Source organism: Mustela putorius, unplaced genomic scaffold (assembly GCF_011764305.1).
Source record: "Mustela putorius furo isolate JIRA1106 unplaced genomic scaffold, ASM1176430v1.1 tig00003983_pilon_pilon_pilon, whole genome shotgun sequence".
NCBI classification, from domain to species: Eukaryota; Metazoa; Chordata; class Mammalia; order Carnivora; family Mustelidae; genus Mustela; species Mustela putorius.
In genome coordinates this window covers 21,032,205-21,044,761 of record NW_025422123.1, presented here as the reverse complement: position 1 = coordinate 21,044,761, position 12,557 = coordinate 21,032,205, and positions in this window count along the sequence as shown.

Genomic DNA, 12,557 nt, shown 5'->3' with positions numbered 1-12,557 from the left:
CATGCAAAATTTACAATTATTGGTAAAGTTAATTCCTAAGCATTTTATTCCTTCTGATATTATTATAAGTGGAATTGTTAATTACATTTTATTTTATTTTTTTTCAGTGTTCCAAGATTCATTGTTTATGCACCACACCCAGTGCTCCATGCAATACATGTCCTCCACCCACCACCACCAGGCTCACCTCTCACCCTACCTCCTTCCCCTCCAAAAACCCTGTTTGCTTCCCAGAGTCCACAGTCTCTCACGTTTTGTCTCTCCCTCCGATTTCCCCCAATTCACTTAATTACACTTTTAGATATTTCATTGCTAGTGTATAGAAATACAACTGATTTTTGCATATTGACTTATATCCTAAAACTTTGGAGAAATCCTAAAACTTTGGAGAACTCATTATTAACTCTAGTAGTTTTGCATGTGTGGAATCTTCGCATTTTTCTATATGTAAGATCATTTCATCTGGACAAAGATAGTTTTGCGCCTTCCCTTCAAATTTAGATGCCTTTTCTTTTGCCTAATTGGCTAGAACTTCCCCGTACAATGCTGAATAGAATAAATGACATTGTACCTCCTGGTATTTTTCCTGACCTAAAGGGGAAAGCTTTTAGTCTTTCACCATTAAGTATGATGTTAGCTGTGGGTTTTCAAAGATATTCTATGTCAAATTGTGGAAGTTCCCTTCTATTCCTAGATCACTGAGTATTTTTTGTCATGAAAATGTGTTAGATTTTGTCAACTTTTTTCTATATGTATTTGTATAATCTTGTATGGTGTTTTTGTTTTGTTTTTCCTTATGTTATTACTATGGTGTACTGCACTGGCTGATGAAGTTTAACCAGTGTTGTGTTCCCGGCATAAACCTCACTTGTCCATGGTATATACTCTTAATAAATTGCTGAATTCAATTTGTTAACATTTTCTTGAGGATTCTTGTATCTCTATTTATAATAGATGTTGGTCTGTAATTTTCTTTCTTGCAGTATTTTTTTCAAGCTATGATATCAGAGTAGCTCCAGCCTCACAGAGAGATTCTGGTTTTGTCTTCATTTTTGCTAATTACTAGTTGTTTGAAACTGAGGAAGTCACTCAACAACTTAAAGCTTTAGAATCCTCATCTCTGGATGAAAAATAACTCCACACAAATTATTGTTAAATGAACTTACTATGTAAGTTAAATGAACTTACTATGTAAGTTCTATATCAAATGAACTTACTATGTAAGTTAAATGAACTTACTATGTAAGTTCTATATCAAATTGCAAGAAGTGTTGATGTAGGAGTTAAGAATAACAGCAAGCGAGTGGAAGGGTAGAATTAGAAACATATGTACCTTAACCAGGATTATATAAGGGTTATTTCTATTGGTTTTCATTACAGCATCTATAAAATAAGTTATATTCATTTATTTGTGTTTCAATAACCACATTAACAACAATAATATAACTATAATGATAATATATTACTAACACTGTACATATTGAGTGCATACTGTCCACATTTATAAACTTTTTAAATTCTCATAACCTCACAATGAAGATATCATTATTTTCCCTCATTTTCTAAATGAATATGGTACAGGAATACCTCAGAGATATTGTCAATTTGGCTCCAGACCATTGCAATATAGCATTTACTGCAATAAAGCAAGCCAAGTGCATTTCTCAGTTTTCCAGTACATATGTAATTTCGGTTTAGACTACATACTATAGTCTTCTAAGTGTGCAAGAACATTAAGGCTTTTTTTTTTTTTTAACTAAATTTGCCTTTTAATAATGAGAGCAATTTGCCATTCCAGAAATAGTTATAGGGAAGAAAAACTGTCCCTATAAAAATGAACTCATCAAAACTATAAATATTGAAACTTTTTTTACTTCTGCAATTTGAAATACTGGCTTGCAATACTACCCCCTTCATTTAGCAACATTCCTGTACCATCATATATTGAAGAGAAAAGAGTATTACAACAAAGCTTAGTTTAACATAAGAATCCGTACAGTGATTTTTAAACATCTTTGGCCTTAGTGGTCTTTCTTCTTTTATGCAGGAAAAATGCTGCTGCAGTAACCAGAGTTTGGGAGAGAACATCAGTATTCAAAGAACTTAATTGTGAAGTATAAGGAATAACCTGGAGGACATTGAGAGAAGAAGAGAAGTGAGTTGGAGGTTTAAAGAAGGAAGCCATCTCCATAACATAAAAGCACAAGGTGAAGCAGCAAATAAATGCTGATGTAGAAGTTACAGCAGGTTACCCAGAAGATCTAGCTAAGAGGATTATTGAAACTCTAGACTAAATAGCAGATTTTCAAGGTAGAGAAAACATCCATTATTGGAAGGAGATGCCATCTAGGACTTTCATAGCTAGAAAGGAGAAGTCAATGCCTGGCCTCAGCACTTCTAAGAATAGACTGACTCTCTTGTTAGGAGCTAATCCTCCTAGGGGATTTTGGAGGGGGGATTATTTATTTTAGTCCTTTATTAAATACACAAGATATACAAAATTACAAATGTATATTTGTAAATACACAAAATAAACAATAAAACGATAACAACAATTTCCTAGGGGAAATTGGAGGGGGAGACAAACCATGAGAGACTGTGAACACTGAGAAACAAACTGAGGGTTTTGGAGGGGAGGTAGGTAGGGGTTTGGGAGAGCCTGGTGGTGGGTATTATGGAGGGCACATATTGTATAGAGTACTGGGTGTGGAATACAAACAATGAATGCTGGAACACTGAAAAGAAATAAAATAAAAGGAAAACAACAACAACAACAACAAAGAACTATGTACTGATAAAATTCCAGTACAGCAAGTTTTCCAAATTGCAACTTGTGGTGCACATAACAGTGAATGAGGCTCTGGATACTACAAACAAAGATGCATATTTTAGACAATCTACATCAAGTAAAAAATTTTTTTTTCACAGATAGACATCAGCTATTACTTGAGGTTCTAACAATCTTAATCAGTGAAACAAATGCTTGACACAATGTAAATTTACTGGGTAGGTAACTAAAAGACCAGGTGTTTGGTAACAGTATACTCAAACCCAAGTGTTAGGTCTTAAAAAGAACAGTGTACATACTTTAATTAAAAATGCTGTAAAAAGAACAGTGTACATACTTTAATTAAAAATGCTGTATTTGCTAAAAATGCTAAATATCATCTGAGTTTCTGGCGAGGTGTCATCTTTCCAGTGAAGGGTCTTGCCTTGATGCTGATGGTGGCTGTTCAAGGTGGTAGCTGCTGAAGGCTGAGGTAGCTGTGGCAATTTCTTAAAATCAGACAACACTGAGGTTTGCTATGCCAATTGATTCTATCTTTCATGAACAACTTGAAACATGTAATGCCATTTGGTAGCACTTCACCCACAGTAGAGCTTCTTTCAAAAAAAAAAAAAAAGTCAAAGCTCTCAAACCCTGCCACTGCTTTCCCAACTAAGATATGTGATATTCCAAATCTTCCATTGTCATTTCAACAACTTCCCAACATCTTCACTAGGCATAGACTACATCTCAAGAAACCACTTTCTGTGCTCATCCATAAGAAGCAACTCCTCATTCATTTACGTTTGATGACGAGATTGAGATTGTATTTCAGTCATATCTTTAGACTCCACTTTCTAATCCTTGTTTTCTCTCTCTTTCTATCACATCTTTCCTCCATGAAGTCTTGAACTTCTTAAGGGGGGTTGGATTCAATTTCCTCCAGCTTTTGTTATTGCTGATATTTTGACCCTTTCCCATGAATCATCGATATTCTGAATGGTACCTAGAACAATGAATACTGTCCAGGAGCTTTTCAACTTACTTTATCGAGATCCATCAAAAGAATACTATTTATGGAAATCATAGCATAAGGAAATCTATTTCTTACATAAGACTCAGAAGTCAAAATTACTCCTTGATCCAAGGGCTGCAGAATGGATGTTGTATTAGCAGACATGAGAACATTAACTTTGTCCATCTCCAACAGAGCTCTTGGGAGACCATGCACTATCAATAAAGGGTGATATTTTGAAGGATTTTTGTTTTTTTAAGCAGTAGGTCTCAACAGTAGGCTTAATAAATGCAGTAAACCATTTCATAAACAGATGTATTGTCATCTATGTTTTGTTGTTTTATTTATAGAGCACATTGATTCAGTGTAATTCTTAAGGGGCCTAAGAATTTTGAAATGGTACAGGAACATTGGCTTCAATTTAAACTCACCAGCTGCATTAGCTCCTAACAAGAGAGTCAGCCTATTCTTAGAAGTGCTGAGGCCAGGCATTGACTTCTCCTCTCTAGCTATGAAAGTCTTAGATGGCACCTCCTTCCAATAATGGATGTTTTGTCTACACTGAAAACCTGCTATTTAGTCTAAAGTTTCAATAATCCTCTTAGCTAGATCTTCTGAGTAACCTGCTGCAGCTTCTACATCAGCATTTGCTGCTTCACCTTGTGCTTTTATGTTATGGAGATGGCTTCTTTCTTTGCACCTCACAGACCAACCTCTGCCAGCTTCAAACTTCTGCAGCTTCCTCACTCAGGCTTCACAGAACTGAAGAGAGTTAGGACCTTGCTCTGGATTAGGCTTTAGTTTTAAAGAATGTTGTGACTGGTTTGAGTTTCTGGCCAGACCACAAAAACTTTCTTTCTATCAGCAATAAGACTATTTGCTTTCTTATCATTCATGTGTGAAAAGTGAAAAACACTTTTAATTTCCTTCAAGAACTTTTCCTTTGGATCCATTCACAACTCGTCTATCTATTTGGCACAAGAGGCCTAGTTTTCAGTCTACTTGAGCTTTAACATGTCTTCCTCACAAAGCTTAATCATTTCTAGGTTTCCATTTAAAGTGAGAGATGTGCAAATTTTCCTTTCACTTGAACACTTAGAAGCCACTGTAGAATTATTAATTGGACTAATTATCTCTCTCAGATAATAGGGAGGCTTGAGGAAGTGGAGAGAGATGAGGGAACGGCCTTTGGTAGAGCAATCAGAACACACATAACTTTTGTGGATTAAGATTACCATCTTATATGGGTATGGTTTGTGGCACCCCAAAATGATTACAATAGTAACTCCAAAGATCACTGATCACAGATCACCATAACATATGATAATGCTGAGAAAGTTTGAAATATTGCAAAATTTACCAAAATTACCAAATTACCAAAATTACCAAAATGTGACATAAAGATACAAAGTGAGCAAATGTTTTTTGGCGAAATGGTGATGGTAGATATGCCTGATTTAGGGTTGCCACAAACCTTCAATTTATAAAGCCACATTATTTGTAATGCACAATAAAATGAAGCCCAATAAAACAATGTATACTTATGGCTGGCAGTGAATTGCTGGTTTGTATGGTGGATCTATTTTTAATTTTCTAAGGAAACTCCATATTATTTTCCATACTGCTTGGACAAATTCATATGTCCACCAACTACATATCGACGTTTCCTTTTCACCATGTCATCACCAGTTACCACCATCTCTTATCCTCTTGGCGATAACCACTCTAATGGGTATGAGGTGATATCTCATTAAAGTTGTTATTTGCATTTCCCTGATGATTAATGATATTGAGTATCCCTCCATATGTCTAATGGTCATGTTCATGTTCCCTTTGGAAAAAGTGGCAATTTAGTCCTTTTGACCACTTTTAAATCAGATTGCTTGTTTTGTTGTTGTTTTTAAGTTATCAGATTTCTTCCTTTATTTTGAATATGAACCCCTTACCTGAAACATTGTTTCAAAGTCTTTCTTCCAATCTATAGATTTTCTTATTATTCATTTAATTATTTAAGAATTTATTTATTTATTTGAGAGAGCGAGCAAAGTAAGAGGGCATAAGCAGGAGAAACAAGAGAGGGAGAGGGAGAAACAGGCTCCTGGCTGAGCAGGGATCCTGAAGCAGGGCTAGATCCCAGAACCATCATGACCTGAGCTAAAGGCAGAGGCTTAACTTATTAAGTCACCCAGGGATTCCATTATTATTTTATTAATCTTTTTTTAAACTGTGCAGTTTTTGAGTTTTCATATAGTCCTGTTAATTTTTCCTATTGTGTTTTAGCTATCAATAATTTTTTCAGGTTTTTATTTAAATTTCAGTTTGTTAACAGTGTAATATTAGCTTCATGTGTACAATAGAGTGATTCAACAATTCCAAACATCATTCAGTATTTGTGATGAATCCCTATCACCGATCTAAGGCATCTTCCCACCCACCTCCCCGCTGGTAACCATCACTTTGTTCTCTATAGTAAGAGTCTGTTCATCCGGTTGCCTCCCTGTCTCTCTTTTTTTTCTTTGCTCATATGTTTTGTTTTTTAAATTCCACATGAGTGAAATCTTATGGTATTTGTCTTTCTCTGATGTATCTCACTTAGAACAATACTATCTAGCTCCATCCATATTCTTGCAGGTGGCAAGATTTCATTCTTTTTTATGGCCAAATAGTATTCCATTATATAAATATACCACATCTTCTTTATCTACTTATCAATTAATAGACACTGTACTATTTCCTAATTTGTCTATGGTAAAAAATGTTGCTATAAACATCAGAGTGCATGTATCCTGTTAAATTACTGTTTTTGTATTCTTCTAGTAGATACTTAGTAGTGCAATGTTGGATCATAGGGTAATTCTAGTTTTACTTTTTTGAGGAATCCCCATACTGTTTTCCACAGTGGCTGTACCAGTTTGCATTCCTACCAACAGTGCAAAAGAGTTCTCCATTCTCCACATCCTCACCATTACCTGTTGTTTCTTGTGTTATTGAGTTGAGCCATTCTGACAGATATGAGGTGATCTCATTGTAGTTTTGATCTTCATTTTCCTGATGATCTGTGGTCCTCTGATAATACAAATGTGCAACAAAATTTTGAGACACTGTCCTATATACTGCCTACTCAAAGTATATTTCTCAGACCAGTAAACCAAAATAACCTAAGAGCTTGCTAGAAATGTAGAACCATGGGACTTACTTAATCTGAGTCTATATTATTAGTAATATCTATAGGTGATTCATATGCATGCTGAAGTTAGAAAAATATTGATTGAAATTTAGAAGATAAATTAAACAAAATTCCAAATTTTGCAAATAATATGTGCAGAAAACAGTTTGGGCAAAAATACTGGTATCAAAATTGTCTGTAAATTAATGTTCAGGAAAAAAGAAAAGCCTTCATTTTTATTTCCACTAACCTTTACCCTAACTTGATATTCTGATTTTATTAATCAAATGTCAGGTGCTTTATCTGCAAGATTAATTATTCCAACTTCTTTCCAATAAGGCATCTTACATTTGCCCAAGACTCAATTAGCATTTTTGACCTTGAAATGTCAGTTTTGTTATAGATCTGTATTGCAAAAATTAATATCTGCAAGTCTTTCAGTGTAGTAATAAGAATTTTATAACAATGTGGTACTTTTTGCTATTATGTGAATGAATTATTGCTTTATGTTAATGCGAGTATCCTTTTTTCAGCTTTCATGACATTCACACTAGATATTGTATGTTGTGTGTTGTTGCTTTCTGAGATAAATGTTGAATATATGGGGCACTGAGTGGCTCAGTGGGTTAAAGCCTCTGCCTTCAGCTCAGGTCATGGTCTTAGGATGCTGGGATCGAGACCTGCATCAGGGTCTCTGCTCAGTGGGGAATCTGCTTCTTCCTCTATCTGCCTGCCTCTCTGCCTACTTGTAATCTCTGTCTATCAAATTAAAAAACAAATCTTTAAAAAATGTTGAGTATATGTCAATTCCAAACAAATTTCATAATTATTCTCTATTCTTTTGTCATTTATTAACTTGGAAATGTTTGCTGTTTGTTTACCTGTACCAAAACATTTCACAGAAATTTTTTTATGAAGTCTATACAACTAATACTATATGCTATTCATCTTGAAATTAGGTGTATATAAAGCAAATATGAACAGATCTAAAAAGGAGAAATAGATAGCAATACAATAAAAATAGGGAATTTTAATATCCTCTACTTTCATCAATAAATAGATTGTCCAGACAGAAAATCAGTAAGGAGGCATTGGACTTAAATGACATGTTAGACCAGATGGACCTGGCAGACATTTATAGACAAGCCATCCAAAAGCTGGAAAATACACATCATTCTCAAACACACATGGAACGATCTCTAAGATAGATTGTATGTTAGGTCACAAACAAAAACTTGAGAAGATTAAAATCATAACAAGCATCTTTTCTAGTCACAACAAAATGAAACTAAAAATCAACTACAAGAAAACTGGAAATTTTACAAATTATAGAGATTAAATACCCCTGAACAACCACTGAACAACTAATGAGTCAAAGAAGAAATTAAAAAGTAAATTTAACAGTATCTTGAGACAAATGAAAATGGAAATACGACATACCAAAATTTATGGGATGCAGAAAAAGCAGTTTTAAAAGGGAAGTTTATAGTGATAAATGCCTACATTAAGAAACAAGAAAGATCTGAAGTGAACAACCTAATTTTACCCCTCAAGGAACAAGAAAAAGCAAAGTAACCCTAAAGTTAGTAGAAGAAAAGAAATAAAGATCAGAATAAAATTATATAAAAATAGAGACATAAAGAGAATAGAAAAGATCAATGAAACTAAGATCTATTAAAAAATAATCAAACAAAGGAATCTTTAGACAGACACAAAAAAGGAAGAGAACTGAAGTGAATAAAATCAGAAATGAAGGAAGAAATGTTCCAACTGATAGTACACTAATATAAAGGATCATAAGAAATACAATCTTATGAATAATTATAGGCCAACAAATCGGACAACCTAAAAAGAAACAGATAAATTCCTAGAAACATGCAACCTACCAAGACCAATAACAGACCAATTATTAGTAAGAAGATTGAATTAGTAATCAAATACCTCCCAAGAAACAAAAAACAAGTACTAGATGGCTTCACTGGTAAGTTTTAACAAACACTCAAAGAAGAAATAGTACCAATTCCTTCCAAATTTTTCCAAAATATCAAAGAGGAGGGAGCACTTCTAAATTCATTTCATGAAGCTAGGAATGCCTGGTTGGCTCAGTTGGTTAAGCCGCTGCCTTTGGCTCAGGTCATGATCCCAGCATCCTGGGATTGGTTCCTGCATCGGGCTCCTTCATCAGTAGGGAGCCTGCTTCTCTCTCCACCTCTGCCTGCCACTCTGCCTGCTTGTGCACATTCTCTCTCTCTCTCTGATAAATAAATAAATAAATATATAAAATCCTTAAATTCATTTCATGAAGCTAGCATTACCCTGATACCAAAACCAGGCAAGAACACCATAAGAGGGTGCCTGGGTGGCTCAGTGGGGTTAAGCCTCTGCCTTCAGCTCAGGTCATGATCTCAGGGTCCTGGGATCCAGTCCTGCGTCAGGGATGCTGGGCAGGAACCCTACTTCTCCCTCTCCCACTCCCTCTGCTTGTGTTCCCTCGCTCACTGTGTCTCTCTCTGCCAAATAAATAAATAAAATCTTAAAAAAAAAAAAAAAAAAGAACACCTGGGATGCCTGGGTGGCTCAGTTGGTTAAGCAGCTGCCTTCAGCTCAGGTCATGATCCCAGTGTCCTGGGATCGAGTCCCACATCGGGCTCCTTGCTCCGCAGGGAGCCTGCTTCTCCCTCTGACTCTGCTTGCCACTCTGTCTGCCTGTACTCGCTCTTGCTCTCTCTCTTTCTGACAAATAAATAAATAAAATCTTTAAAAAAAAAAGAACACCATAAGAAAAGAAAATTATAGGCTAATACCTGTATAAATACAGGGGAAAAAAGAAACTTAGGTTGGAAAACCAGTTAAGAAAAATAAAATTCAGTATGCAAAATGCAATACATGTTAGAAGAGAGTATTATCAAACAAAGCAGAGGGAATGAATTCCCTACCAATGGCTGTGCTTTTATGAAGGGGTTGTAATTTATATCATGAACTAAAGGTTTAGGATTATTCTGGTCTATGTAAACAAGGGAGAGAGCTCAGAGAGAATGAATACCAGTTGTTTGTTTATTGTTTAATGAGAAAAAGATATGTTCTGGGGAAAGAAAGAAGTTTGGGGTAACTACAGCGTAGCGTGAAAGGAGAGAGAAGAGGAGGTAGGAGGGGCAGTGGGAAAACTTGTTCTGAGATCTTATAGGCCACATGAAAGAGGTAATTTTCCACAGGTGTGTAGAATATTCAGAGATTGTCGCATGTAAGCAACACTAAGAAAGTGTGTTTTGGGGAAGAATACTAGATTTTAAAGTGGAAAATAGAACAGTATGGAAAAAAATCAACAAGGACCAAGTAGGGGGTTATTATACAAGATTATAAATGAATAAAAAAATTTAAAGTACATCAATAATAAAAGGAATGGGAAGGAGGAAGTGCATTTAAACAGCATTTGGGAAGTAAAATCTATAAGACTCAGGGACTGGAAGAATATGAAAGGGAGAGGAATTTAGAAATGAACCGAAGTATACTAAAAACTTCTTACAGTTATATGCTAATGATGAGGCTAACAATAGATAAAAATAGGGAGGAAAAGGCATTTGGGTAAGAAAGACATTGGTGAGCTTAATTCTGGCATTTTATCCCTTTGGAAGATCTTGGCATAGCTCTTTTTATTATTATTATTATTATTTCCATTTTATTTTATTTCTTTTCAGTGTTCCAAAATTCATTGTTTATGCACCACACCCAGTGCTCCATGCAATACATGCCCTCCATAATACCCACCATCAGGCTCACCCATCCCCCCACCCCACCCCCTCCAAAACCCTCAGTTTGTTTCTCAGAGTCCACAGTCTCTCATGGTTTTTCTCCCCGTCCGATCTCCCCCATCTCACTAAGGAGACAACAGCATACACTAATTCAGAGCCTGCAGAAAAATAGGGTCTAGTCAAGAGGATTCAGAATTCATTAACACACACAAGTGGTCACTGATGGTGAATGCCTCACATCACTCAGAAATTGATAGAAAGAAGACCTGAGTCAAAAATCCTATAAACCATCAATATATGGAGAACATGTGGAAGAAAATGATTCTGCAGACCCCATTGTTAGAAAACTGTGATCCTGGGTGTGGTACTTCCCTGTGTGTAGGTCTCCTTCTCCCGTGTTAAATGGACGCCATTGTTTCCCATCCCCATACAGTTATTGTGTGGATTAAATGAGATGCTAAGCGCCAAACATTAAAAAGAGCTGGCACAAAGTATATGCATTGAATAAATGTTAGCTATTATTATAAACAAAATGTTCGCTATTATTACAAACAAAATGTTCTTTAGCTTGGCTAGGCTCTCCCAAGGTGATATCAGTCAAACATACAATTCCAAATAAGACCAAAAAAAAAAAAAAATAGAAAGCATTTGTTAAGCAAGTCAATAAGTTTCTGGCAAATCCTCCTTTTGAACTAATTTTTTTTTTTTTAAACTTGCATTGGGAAAAGCAGAAATATTTGGGATGACAGTGTTAATAGTAGAGCTCAAATGCTGGGTCTGTGTCTTTAGAAATAATCACAGAAACTGGATAATTTTATTCTGTCTTTCTAAGGAAAAATGCCAAAGGAGACTTGGTAGATAAAAATGGCAGAGAATCTAAACTTAAAAAAAAAAAAAAATGTCTATTACATACTACAAGAAGTCCAGAAACCCAGACTCCTCAAGTTGTGCATATTAAATGTCTGTACAGTTTTTGTATATCAGTACCTCAATAAAGCTCTTCTTTAAAGAGAGAATTTGAGAGATGAACTTTCAAACTACTTAAGCTCATCCTTTAATTTGATGGTAATTAATAAATACTGGAAACCGCTATTTTACTAACTTAAGTAATTTTAAAGTCGCACATTTTGCTTAATAAAACTCCTTCTGATTATTTAGAAATAATAGTTTTTATACAAAATGTTTTAATGCAAGGACCTCTTTATTCATCTCTCTACCTACCTACCTAGCTACCTATCTATCACCTGTCGCTACTTATTTATAAATTATGTCCAGGTTCTAAGATGTTATAGGAATAGATACGCATTTCAAAATGTCATCTCCTCACCTCAAAATATTCTCTCTGTTGACCACGTTTAATGGGCTTGAATCATAGGTGTTTCCATGGATAGGAGTAATGTGGATGACTCAGAATTATGGGTCTGGTAATACATACAGCTGGAAAAATATAATTATTAAATCTTGTTCTGTCCATTTTAGCTCATTGTTACTTCTTTAATTTTAAAAATGCAAAATCAAATACCTGGATAACTTTGCCACAAAAAAATAAGAAAAAGGACACATTTACCATCCATCAACTATTAATATATTCAGGTTTTCAAAAGTCCTTTAAAAAAAGAAAAAAAAAAGTCAAGTCCTTGACACACAGGTTTTAAGAAAATAAACTTGCCATTAATGTCACTGAAAAAAAAAAATTAGTGAACCGAAATGTACTCTAAAACATGCCATCATTTCTCTTAACAATTCTTTAATTCTTTGTTAAATTATTTAATATTTAATGAAAATAAATCTCACAATTTTCTTTTATGTATTTTATACTAATTTACTCTTTTATTAACCACATTGAACTTTTCTATTTTT